The 12,101-nt window shown below is 39.7% G+C and overlaps 1 protein-coding gene across 2 annotated transcripts in view; it reads left to right on the top strand.

The window, feature by feature from the left end:
- The window catches only part of Cntnap5 (contactin associated protein family member 5), a 902,127-nt gene that overhangs the window by 668,265 nt on the left and 221,761 nt on the right, over positions 1 to 12,101 (top strand). The window lies entirely within an intron of this gene.

The raw sequence follows: 12,101 nt of genomic DNA, 5'->3' as shown, positions 1-12,101 counted from the left end.
GAGCGTAAACTGCACTGCTTACAGTTATTTTTTCTTGCTGTTTTGTCTTATTTTTTTAATTGAGAACAATTTATTATCTGGTTAGTCTTCATTGTCAAGTTTGTCTCTGTGGTTAATGCCTCTAAAGAATTCAGAGCCACTTCACTTTGAGTGTGTGTATGTGTGTGTGCGTGCGTGCGTGTGCGTGTGTGTGTGTGTGTGTGTGTGTGTGTGTGTGTGTTATTGAGTGTTTCTATGATCAAGGAGGAGAAGTACTAAAGATAAAATACAAAATTTCTATGCAAGTAACCTTCAGAGGACTCATGCAATAGTTCCTGGTTCCGTGCTGTGACAAGTACAAGTCTGGATGTGTGTATGTATGTGACCATGTGCAGGTTGAGGTCACAGATCAATCTGGGTTACCACTCCTTGGGGTGTTGTCCCCCTTGTTTGAGAGAATTTTCTCTCATTGGCCTAGTGCTCAGGGGTTTATATGGTTCATGTCTCCAGGAAGCCTTAGGGCTCTGCCTGTCTCTATTTCCCCAACACTGGGGATGTAAGCATATCCCACAACTCTTAGACTTTTTACATGGATTCTGTGAATAAAATTAAGGTCAGTGCAAGCATTTTACTGTCTGAGCCATTTCCCAATCTTCTGTAAGGTTTGTTATTAATTCTATTTGTTTGCTTAACTTTTTATACAGTGAAAAATTTCAGTTTGCTAAAGACCCCACAGCTGTTTTTGAAGCAGTATGATGCAGTAGAATATGGAATCAGGGATTTTAACCAAACAATACACTTTCTATCTTAATTCTCCTTGATATTGCTGGGTATTCCTACTTCCTGGAGTAATAGGGAGAGTCAACTCAATCTTTTGTTCATTGTTGGCCTAATTTATAGAAAACACTTAGCTATTTGCTTGCACTTGGAGAGAGGTACATAGCTTTTAAATACAGTATCTGACCTATACAGTTTTGGTGCTACAGCCACATAAACATGGTGGACTTTAGTAGAAATGTACTTTATGGGCTCATGATAAGTAATCTGACCCTTACTCTTGATTCTGGGCAAAAATAGCAGTTCTGGTCCTGATGAGACACATGGTCAAGAATAGAAACAACAGCTACTTACTACTCTGTTGTTGGTGAGTATGTGGCAGGTTAAGAATGGTACATGCATGTTTTTCCTTAAGACATTTTTAAATTGCCATGGATTTCTTTAGAGCTCAGATGGAGGTGCACTTTTACTTAGGAACTGACCTTCTTCTGAAGCTACAATGGTTGAGCCTGATGGAGGGCTGGATAAGGAACATGTTTTCATGGACAGGGTTAGGCTGGGCTCTGGAGATGACTCAGTGAGCAAAGTGTTTTATTTGCAAGAATGAATCCTGGATTTGATACTCAGGACCCATGTTTTTAAAAAAAAACATATGTTGCTGGTACACAAATGTAATTCCAGTGCTGGAGAGACAGGGATGAGGGGCTCAAGTGGCTTGCTGGCCAGATAACCTAGATTAGTTGGTGAGAGTCAATCCAATGGAAGATCCTGTCTTAACAATAATGAATGTCACTGTATCTGAGGGATGACACTTGAGATTGCCCTCTGCCTTTAGCACACATCACAGGCCCTTGCATCTACACACATACACACACACACACACACACACACACACACACATGCACAGAGAGAGAGAGAGAGAGAGAGAGAGAGAGAGAGAGAGAGAGAGAGAGAGTTAAAGTGACATATAAACACTAAAAGGCCAGAAGCAAATTAGTCCTGAGGAAATGAGGTGGGAGAACACCTAGGGGAAAAGTGAGATTTAGTGGAGATGGTCAATACTGACGACAGATGGGCCTGCAGAGGTGAGGACCTGCAACTACTTGGAAATAGACAAGAAGGAGCAAAGGAAGCAGCTTTGCCTATGCTCCAGATGTGCCAATCCAGTCACCATCCCCAATCACCATTGCACCATGTCAGATGTGGGATGCAGTCACCTCAGACATTCTAATCCCAACTGCTACCTGACCACAGATATTTGAGGAGCTTTAGGCACAGCTACAGAAGGGACCATCCAACAAGTTCCTGTCTACCTGTACAGTTGTGAGAAACAACAAAATGTTTCTTGACCAATGTGATTTTTTTTAAATTTTCTTGACTGATTTATTCAATAACAGTAAATGACCAAGACACTGGAGAATTGAAACTTTGATCAAATCTGTCCAAATACATAGACCATTTGTTACTTCCTGACTTTTGGCTCTGAGTTTTAAGTAAATTATCTAAAATCCTAAGTAAATTATTCAAATAAGAACTATCCAATAAAAACACTGTATTGGTAGATGTGTTTCATAGGTATATTGTCATGACAAGGCTGAACTCAAGCCTTCATATGCATACACATACATGTGTATTTGCATACATTTGTGTGGTGTGCACTCACATGTTACCAAAGTTCACTATTTTCAGGTCCCTGGTATCTGTTAAAGGAATCAGAAGTATACACACAGATTATGGTATAGCAAGAGAAATTTATTCAGAAGCAAAGCAGTAGTACGGATACTATGTACTATAAGCAAGTAATAGATTTCTTGAGGTAGAGTACTCAAAGGCCCAGATGATTTCTGCAGCATTCCTTTATGAGGTCTTGAAAAAGGAGGAATATGGTTGTTAAGGAGCATAGTACAGGTGTTTCTTCTTTTGGTAGACAGGCATAGATTCTGTAAGCTAAAAGATTTCTCTACAGAATATATTCTTTTTCTACAATGCATCTGATTTTACTCATATACATGTCCAAACAAAGGTCCTAGATTGTCAAGTTCATTAAAAAATGGAAAATAGGTGTGTATAAAACCCATGATAAGTCTAGTCCTAGGTTGTTAAAGTATTTGTTCTTTATGTTTGTCTAACACACACACACACACAAAGATACACACATAGAGACTCACAAAAAGTGTAGGTATTGAAAATTAGGCACTTAATTTCCAGTTCTATTAAATTTAAGCCACAGGTGAATATTCTTTTAGACAACAGCTCTAAAATTAAAAGCAGATGTACATGAGTGGAGCATCATGTGATTCATTCCTTTTACAATCCAGTCACTGAGTTACTAGATGTGATGGTATGAATGAGAACGGCCCTCACAGGCTCATAGATTAGAATACTTGGTTTTTGGTTGGTAGAACTGTTTGGGAAGAATTATGAGATGTGATCTTGTCATTGGGGGTGAGCTTTGCGTTTTCAACAACCAACAATTCCCAGGTAGTGAATTCTCTTGTTCTCTCTGCCTTCATGGTTGTAGATCTGATGAAAGATCTCAGCTACTTCCACAGCACCATTCCTGCCTGTCTGCTGTCATTTGTCTCATAATCATGGGTTGACCCTCTGAACTTAAAAGCCTCAACTAAACACTTTCTTTTACAAGTAGATTTGGTCTTTTTGTCTTAGAACAGAAATAGAAAAGAGACTAAGACACTGGCATACAGATAATCTGACATTAGACATGTTATTTCCTGGACGGTTCATTAAGAACGAGGAGGCGTGGCCAGGCTGCTAGTAAGACTCCCTATCCTTGTCTCTCTAATCATGGTATGCAGGTTAGTTGCTTTTCCTGTTGATGTGATAAAATACCTTGCCAAAAATGTCTTTAGGAAGGAAGGGTGTCTTTGCACATCTTGGCAGGGAAGGCATAGTACAGGAGAGTGAGGAAACTGATCACAATACACCTATATCAGGAAACAGTGAGAGATAAATGCTGCTGCTCAGCTCATTTCTTCTGTTCATTCAGTCCCAGACCCCAGGCCACAGAATGATACTTATTATATTTGCAGTTGGTCTTCCTACTTCATTAACCTAATCTAGAAACTCCTTCAAAAACACCCAAGGCAATCCCCTCATGGTATTTCAGCTTCTCATCAAGTTGGTAGTAGAGAGGATCCATCACATCATGTATGACTAGGATCTTATTAGTAATGCCACACCACAGGTCTTCTATCCAACAGGCTCTTTTTTATTTTTCATTTTTCTTTATTAAGAAAATTTCTACTCATTCTACATACCACCCACAGATCCTCCCTCCTCCCACCCTTTAGCCCTCCCTCCCAAGCCACCCCACATCCCCACATCCACCAAATCAAGGTCTCCCATGGGGAGTCAGAAGAGCCCAGCACACTGAGCCTAGGCAGGCCAAAGCCATTTCCCACTGCACCAAGGCTGAGCAAGGCATCACACCACAAGCACCGGATTCCCAAAAGCCTGCCTATGCACCAGAGATGGAAACCCATCCCCTTACCTGGGTGCCCCCCAAATAGTTTGAGCAAATCCACTGTCTTCAATATCCCGAGGGCCCAGTCTAGTCCCATGGGGCCGTCACAACCACTAGTCTACAGTGCATGGGCTTCCACTAGTGTGGCCAGTCATCTCTGCACATCTTCCTATCATGATCTCAACATCCCCTGCCTGCAGAATACCTCTTCTCTCTCATTGATTGGATCTTAAGTGACAGAATCAAGACCTGATTCACATGGTGGGACACTGAGGCCATTATGTAGCTTTGTATTAGGTTGTGGTTCAGTTTTTCCTAAGGGTTGTAGGTAGTACTGCCATGCTTTCCCCAACATTCATTAAGCATTTCATGTGTTTAGAACTCCTTAACACATGTCAGAACCCATATACATGACCTTTCTCTTTTATGCTGTGAGGCACAGTGTGGGTTCTGGAGGTTTCATTATGATTCACAGGTTTCCTTTTCACCCAGAATTATATCATTTCTTAAGTTACTCTCTGGAGTGTTTAGAGAATATTGATGTGAAAGGTGGTTGGTAATCACGGGAAGTAATTTCTATATTCAGAAGTGTTTGTACTTCCTGTGCATAGAGACAGCACATAAACCTGTAGTGGGAGGCAGGAAGATGTGATTGAACTACAAAGTGGAATAAAAACTAGGTGGCTGTTTTTTATTTGGTGTCCATATTCTTTTCCAGAACATATCCCAATTGTAATGATTACAGGAGCATTGTTTTATCATTTAAATTACCCATAGCATGTACACAGGGCACCAGTATCAGAACACTGACAGGCACTGAATCTCTTCAATGATGATATTTATTTTCTTGTGCTTTTCACTTTTAACAAGACAGGTATTTACTAAGCAAAACAATTTAAAAACCAGAATGGATGGAGTCTAAATTTATAAATGTACTATTTTCCTGACAAGAATTCTGTATTCCCAGGGTCATATGTTTTCTAAAACTCATTATTTGTATTATAGATATTGCAGGAAATATTTCAACCCATAAGACATCCTTGGCTAAAATCTTTCCAGGAATCACTCTCCTGAGTCAGTTCTCACTACCACCTATTACCTACAAAATTCTCTCTCTGTGTGTCTGTCTCTCTGTCTCTGTCTCTTTCTGTCTCTCTCTATCTCTCTGTCTCTCTGTCTCTCTCTCTCACACACACACACACACACACACACACACACACACACACACACACACACATACACGTATGTTCTCATAGCTGTGGGTGCAGTCACCTGGTCATGTGTGTAGGCTAGAGGGGTCAGCCTTAGGTATTTTTCTTGATTTCATTCTACCTTATTTCTTGAAATACGTCTCCTTGAACCTAGAGCTTACTCTTTCAGATCTATGGGCATGTCAGTGAATCCCCTTCCATGTCTCCTATCCCCATGCTAGGCTTTTTACTTGGGTGCAATGAATCCAAACTCCCGTCTTCATGTTTGTGCAGAAGCACTTTCCCCAATGAATCACTTCCCCAGTCCCATCTAACTTTGTATGTAATTGATAATTTTGAGACATAGACTCACTGTATTCCCCAATCTGATATTGGAAGCATGGTTTCAACTGATCCTCTTTCTTCAGTCTCCCCAGTAGCTGGGCCCATAGTTCTGATTTGCCATACTTGACTTTGGCATCTATTGTTTCACATGAAACTGCCCCTGAGTCTGTTAACAAAGAGATCTTTGGGACTACTAACATGTTTATTTTTTATTAGCAAGTAGAATTCTGAGGAGATTTGTGGATTCCCAAGACTTCAGGCACTCAAGTGTTATGGTCTGGGTTTTCTTTTGAAATCCTCATTTGGGCAGCCACAACCAGGAAACAGACTGTGAAAAGAAGATAGATTGAAATCTAGAGACTCAAAATGATTGAAATTTCTCATGTGGAGCAGATTTCAGGGGAAAAAATAAGTATTCCTGTGTTTTTAAGAAAAAAGAAATACAAAGACATGAATCAAAGCAAGTGGCTGAAGCCCTGGGAAAGTGAGGTCACAAAGCAATTGGTCCACCAAGAAGCAAGACCTCTGTGTAGAAGGAAAGACCCATGTTTGTCTGGGAACAGGGTAAAACAACAAGCACTACACTTGGGGGAATCATAAAAGGAAGATGTGGCACAGAGAACTGTATGGGTCTATTGAGCAAGCCTACTGTATCCAACTCGTTAAATTCATTACCTTAAATAATGGTGCATAACAGAGTTAATTACTGCAGGGTGGTATCTTGGGTTCCTCCTGTAGATAAGGTCCATTCTCTTATATTCATCTAAAATGCATTATGAATAATTCACTCAGAAGAGTTAGCTGTAAAACATGGTTAAAATAAATGGAGAAGGAAACACTGAGTTCAGTAGTAATACCTGTGTATGGGGGTGGAGGGTAGAGGTCAGAAGGATGTCAGGTTTTATCCTTCATCACACTCCCCCTTAGTTTCCAAGACAGTGTTTTTTCACTGAACCTGAAACTCAACATTTCCTCTAGACTGTCCAGCAAATTCTAGTGATCCACCCATCTCCAGTGTCCAGCACTGAGATCACAGACTCAAGCTTTCATGTGGGTGCTGGGGATCCAAACTCAGATCCTCCTACTTGCATAGCACATACTTTACTGACTAAGCCTTTCTTTCCTTCCCTATATCCTGTCTGAAGACACTAATTAGCTGAGTTTGTGAGGAATTTGGTTAATCAGCACAAGAACAATGGAACACCTGCTCTCAGATTTCACTGATCCACAGACAGCAAGGAGAGAAAGGTGTCATAGGTGACATGAGTTAGATGTAAGAAACTGACTTTCTTCAATTGTCATGGGACTACCTTCTCACTAGCTTCTCCTAAACTAAAATATGTGTAGGTTCCACCTAATTTACCACAAGTCCAGGCTTGTACACAGTGTTATATATAACCTGTCCTCTTGCCCCATGTCTGAATGGGCCTGTGACTGTGTTGCCCGGCACCATTAGAAAGTATCACACTGAAAGTTGGGAACTGAAAAGGAAAATACCACATTTCAAAATGCTAAGTATGTTTTCTTCTGACAGCATTGGTTTCTCATGATTATTATCTTGATCATGGTCCTCAATGCTGTGAAAATATACTAGACAAAGGACTCAAAGAAGGGTTGATTTTACTGGTGTGGGAGTACAGTCTACCATACAAGAAAGCATAGACATCAGAGCATAAGGCAGCTGATCATATTCCATGAACTATCAGGAAGCAGAGAGACAGAAGCTGGTCCTCAGCTTGTTTTCCCCTGTTTATTCAGTCCAGGACCCCACACCACAGATGGCATGGGCGGATTCAGGCACTGGAAGTCTTCATGTCTCAATGAACCTAATCTAGAAATCCCCTCACAGACACAGAACTGGATACCATGATGATTCCAAATCCTATTAACTTGACAATTGAGATTGATCTTTAGGAAAGGAGCCATCAAAAGCTAAGGATCACCTACTGATGACAGCCAGTGCATGATGGTTGGCACAGATAAAATTCAAGAGCAATTGTATTCTGGCTAATCTGGTCAGGATGAAAGCCACTTTATGCACCATTTCCTTTGGTTTTCAAATGGAATCCAAAAACGATCATCTTAAAAGCCCAGGCAGAGAACTTGATCTTTGGGAAATGTGCCAGGTAATGAAGGAGGTTTTTTTTTTTTTTTTTTTGTTTGTTTGTTTAAAATGTGTTTAGCTTCTTTAATTCATTTTCAGAAATTCCTGGACACACCTCAAAGGAGCATCCAACTGCTGTTTTGAACCAGATAGATTATTTCCAAGACACATGCATTTCATCTTGTGAGTTCTTTATAAAGGCATTTTATTTTATGTTAAGGAGGTGGCCAAACATGATGGCAAGGATGTGAATTTTCACAACCACCAAAGTAGACATTCAAGAGTAGCTACCACACATTGCTAAAATAATCCTACATATTAGTACTGCATGTCTTTTTGAGATACCAGCACCGTTCCAATAAGGCCTATCTTATCTTAAATGAGTACTATTCATAAGTAAATTGATATATACATCTAAAAGTCTTTTTTGATTTATTAATTTTTGTTGTTGTTGTTAAGCAGCAATGTCTAGGAGGATGGCTGTGTGATGCTTGTTTTGTAGGGATGCAGATCTGAGTGAGTTCATCCCCAGAACTTATATAAACATACTGGGTACAGTGGCCTATGCTTGTGATCTCATTTCTGGGGAAGTAGAGAGAAATAGATATGTAAGTTCACTCTGCTGTTGGTGAAATCAGTGAGCTCTGGGCTAATGAGAAACACTGTCTTAAAGGAGGTGGAAGGAGTCCTGAGGATGATCCATGGGTGGTCTCTGGCTGCCACATGTATGCACAGACATTTACAAGTGTATAAGTGGATATTCCTGGTTAACTTATGGCCACATGTTTTATTCATATGTATGTGTGTGTGTGAATAAATACATTCAGTTGAAGATACCTTAATTACTTTTCTATTGTGACCAAGGCAGCTTACAGAAGAAAGTTTATTTGGGTCTTATGGTTTTAGGAGGTTAAAGTTCACAGTGGCAGAGTAGTCAAGGTGCCAGGCAGTTGGAGTAGCAGCTGAGAGCTTACATCTTGAGCCATGTGCAGAAGGCAGAGAGTACACTAGGAATAACATGAGGTTTTGTTTTTTTTTTTAACAACAAATTCTTCCTCCAGTAAAAACACTTTTTCCAATAAGGCCACACTTTCTAATCAAAACAGTCCTATTAACTGCAGATCAAGTATTCAAACATGAGATCCTGAGGAGGAGATTTTCATTCAAACCACCAGAGATTATATGCATGGCTATGCATACATATTATCATTGTGGATTAATTGATTTATATTTGACAGTAATCATTTTTAGTAAGTATTGGTGAGCAAAATATAACATAATTGCTAATTGGATTCTGAACCCATCTGGCAGGAAATGCCTTTTTTTGAGACTGTTGGCTGATTCTTCCTGTGCCCAAAGAATCAGTCTTACCCAACTCCATAGTAGAGGATGGGCTGATAAACTTCTACTAATATCCATATAGCTTGGTACATACTCCAACTGCTAAGTCCTGAGAGATGTGTGAAGATTTTGACCATGCTAGGAATATAGAGAGGTAGTGCCTAGATGTCTGAGTACTCCTGCATATCTTTCCTGCTTATAATTTCTCTTCTCTAGTATATTATCAAGCCTGAAAATTATATATATTGTCCTTTTCCTATATAGGACTGTATATGTCTCCATTTATCCATCTGGCCTTCTCAATGACCTGTATTCAGCATTGAAATGGATACTCATGGATATATTCTGTACTGGCCAATATTGCAACCAATAGCCACATGTATCCACTGGTCACATGAACTACAGATAGTGTAGTATATTTTAGAGACTGAGTATTCAGTTTTGATTAATTACTCATTTAGAAGGCTGTATGTGTTTCTTGTCTTTAGTACTTTTTAGAGGTGAGAAGGGCGAAGAAAAGGGTGTCTTAAGCAGCTTGTGCCCCATTGCATGCAAAACCATTAAGCTTGGGAACATGGAGACATCTATTGTGAAGGTTAGTCTTGATTGTTCAAGTTGAAAGGACATAAAAATCAGAATCATCATAAAAATAAACCTCTGGATATGTCTACAAGACAGTTTCTGAATCAATATGGTTGACTGAAGTGGGAAGACCACCCTAAATGTGGCTGATATTCCAGTGATTACATTCCTGGACAGCAAAAAAAAAAAAAAAAAAAAAAGGACAAAGCAAGAATTTGTGCCTCTCTGCTTTCTGACTCTGAACACAATGCACCCAGCCATGCCATGCTCCTGTCACAGGAACTTACCTGCAATGATGGACTCTACCTTTGAATTGTGAGCCAAAATAAATGCTTCCTTTCTTAAGGAGCATTTGCTATGTATTTTTATTTACATTATTAATGAGAAAAGCAATGTACAAACTTAGAAAAGGAAAGAAAAAATACAGACCATACTCTCCTCCATTCTCTTCCATTCTTATTTTTGATGCTGTATGTGTTAAATGTGGTTGGGAGGGTTCACATAAGTAACTAAAGGGACAATTGGAAGTTCATTTCATGCCATGTGTTTCTTTTATATTTTCTTCACCTCATAGTTTGCCCAAAGGTTCAGGGACTGTAATTGGGGTGGGTCAGTTTTCCTGCTATGGCACTCAGGAGCAAATAGGCTGTGAGAGGGATCCTGTGGATTCCCAGGCTGTGTTGGACGGCACAATTGCCCAGAATCACCAAATCTTTTTGAAGAGACTACTAAAACATGTGCTTGGCAGGGCATATTCATTGCATAAGTCCTTGTCATGCCTAGGGTTAGTGGATTGATATTATTAAGGGTTAGAGCTTCTGGTTGTTTCTGTAGGTCAACACTAGGCTTATTCAACACAAGTTTCTCAGTTGTGGAATTCTACAACTTCTTCTCCAGTACTTCTTTCCATCCCTCCATATAAAGCCAATTCACATACCACAAAAAGAATTACTTTAGAGTGCACATTCCATTGGTTCTTTTTCCATTCATAGGTTGCACAATTATTGCTGTGGGATGTTCTGTATGTTAAATGTGTTCCTCTGACTCGTCAATAAATAAAACACTGTTTGGCCAGTAGCCAGACAGGAAGTATAGGCGAGACAGGAGAGAGGAGAATTCTGGAAAGTGGAAGGCTGATGCAGAGAGACACTGCCAGCTGCCTCCATTACAAACAAGATGTAATTTACCAGTAAGCCACGAGCCACATGGCAACTTATAGATTAATAGAAATGGGTTAATTTAAAATAGAAGAAGTAGATAACAAGAAGCCTGCCACGGCCATACAGTTTGTAAGTGTGTGTGTGTGGGTTTACTTGGTTGGGTCTGAGCAACTGTGGGACTGGTTGGTGAGAGAGATTTGTCCTGATTGTGAGCCAGGCAGGACCAGAAAAACTCTAGCTACAAATCATCATTACTATTTAATACCAACCATTTTCATGAACCCAAACGGAAGCTTCCCATTTGCTAAGCAGATGATCCTCTCTCCCTTCTTTCAGTTCTTGGGCAACAGTCCATCTCTTTCTCATCTATTTTAGTTACTTTCTGGAGTTGCTGTGATAAGGACCCTAACAAATGTAACTTAATGGAGAAAGGATTTATTTTGGCTTACCGTTCCTGTGTGATACAGTCCATCAGGGTAACAGGTAGGGTAGCCATGGCAACAGGAACAGGGAGCCAGCTGTCCATATTTCATCTGCATGCAGGAAGCAAAGAGTGAACAGAAAGTGAGCTAGACTATAAAATTATATGCCCCACCTCCAGGGACTCACTTCCTCTAAGTGTTCAAAGATGTGCGTCAGTGAGGGACATTTCACATTGAAAGCACAAGTATTGGTTAATCAAATCATGCAGGATATCTCACAAATTGAACTATGCAATATTTTGGCGTTTTCTTGTGAATTGTTTACTTAATGTAATGTTTCCATGATTCATTCATGTTATAGTGTCTCCAAATATATTCTTCTGTTTGACTGAATCATTTTCTATTGTTCATACCTATGATGTTTTTTAACATCCCCATTCCTCAGTTAATTTTACATTTGAATCATGCCTTGATTGGGCTTTTATAATAATGCTGATAGAGGTATCATGCACAAGTTTTTATATGAAAATGTTTATATCTGGAAATGGAGGAGCTAGATTCAGTGTTAAGGGACCACCAAGCTCCTTTCCACAAAGACCATACTACTCTTCATTTTATCAGCAAAGGTTCAGGAGACTAATTTTTACTTATCACTATCAATATTAATTTTCTCTTTCATTTGCTTACTTTTTGAGACTGAGTCGAGCTTCATTGTTC

The sequence above is a fragment of the Onychomys torridus genome, chromosome 11 (assembly GCF_903995425.1).
Source record: "Onychomys torridus chromosome 11, mOncTor1.1, whole genome shotgun sequence".
Taxonomy (NCBI): domain Eukaryota; kingdom Metazoa; phylum Chordata; class Mammalia; order Rodentia; family Cricetidae; genus Onychomys; species Onychomys torridus.
Note: the sequence above shows the minus strand (reverse complement) of the source record. Positions and strands in the feature narration are given on the sequence as shown.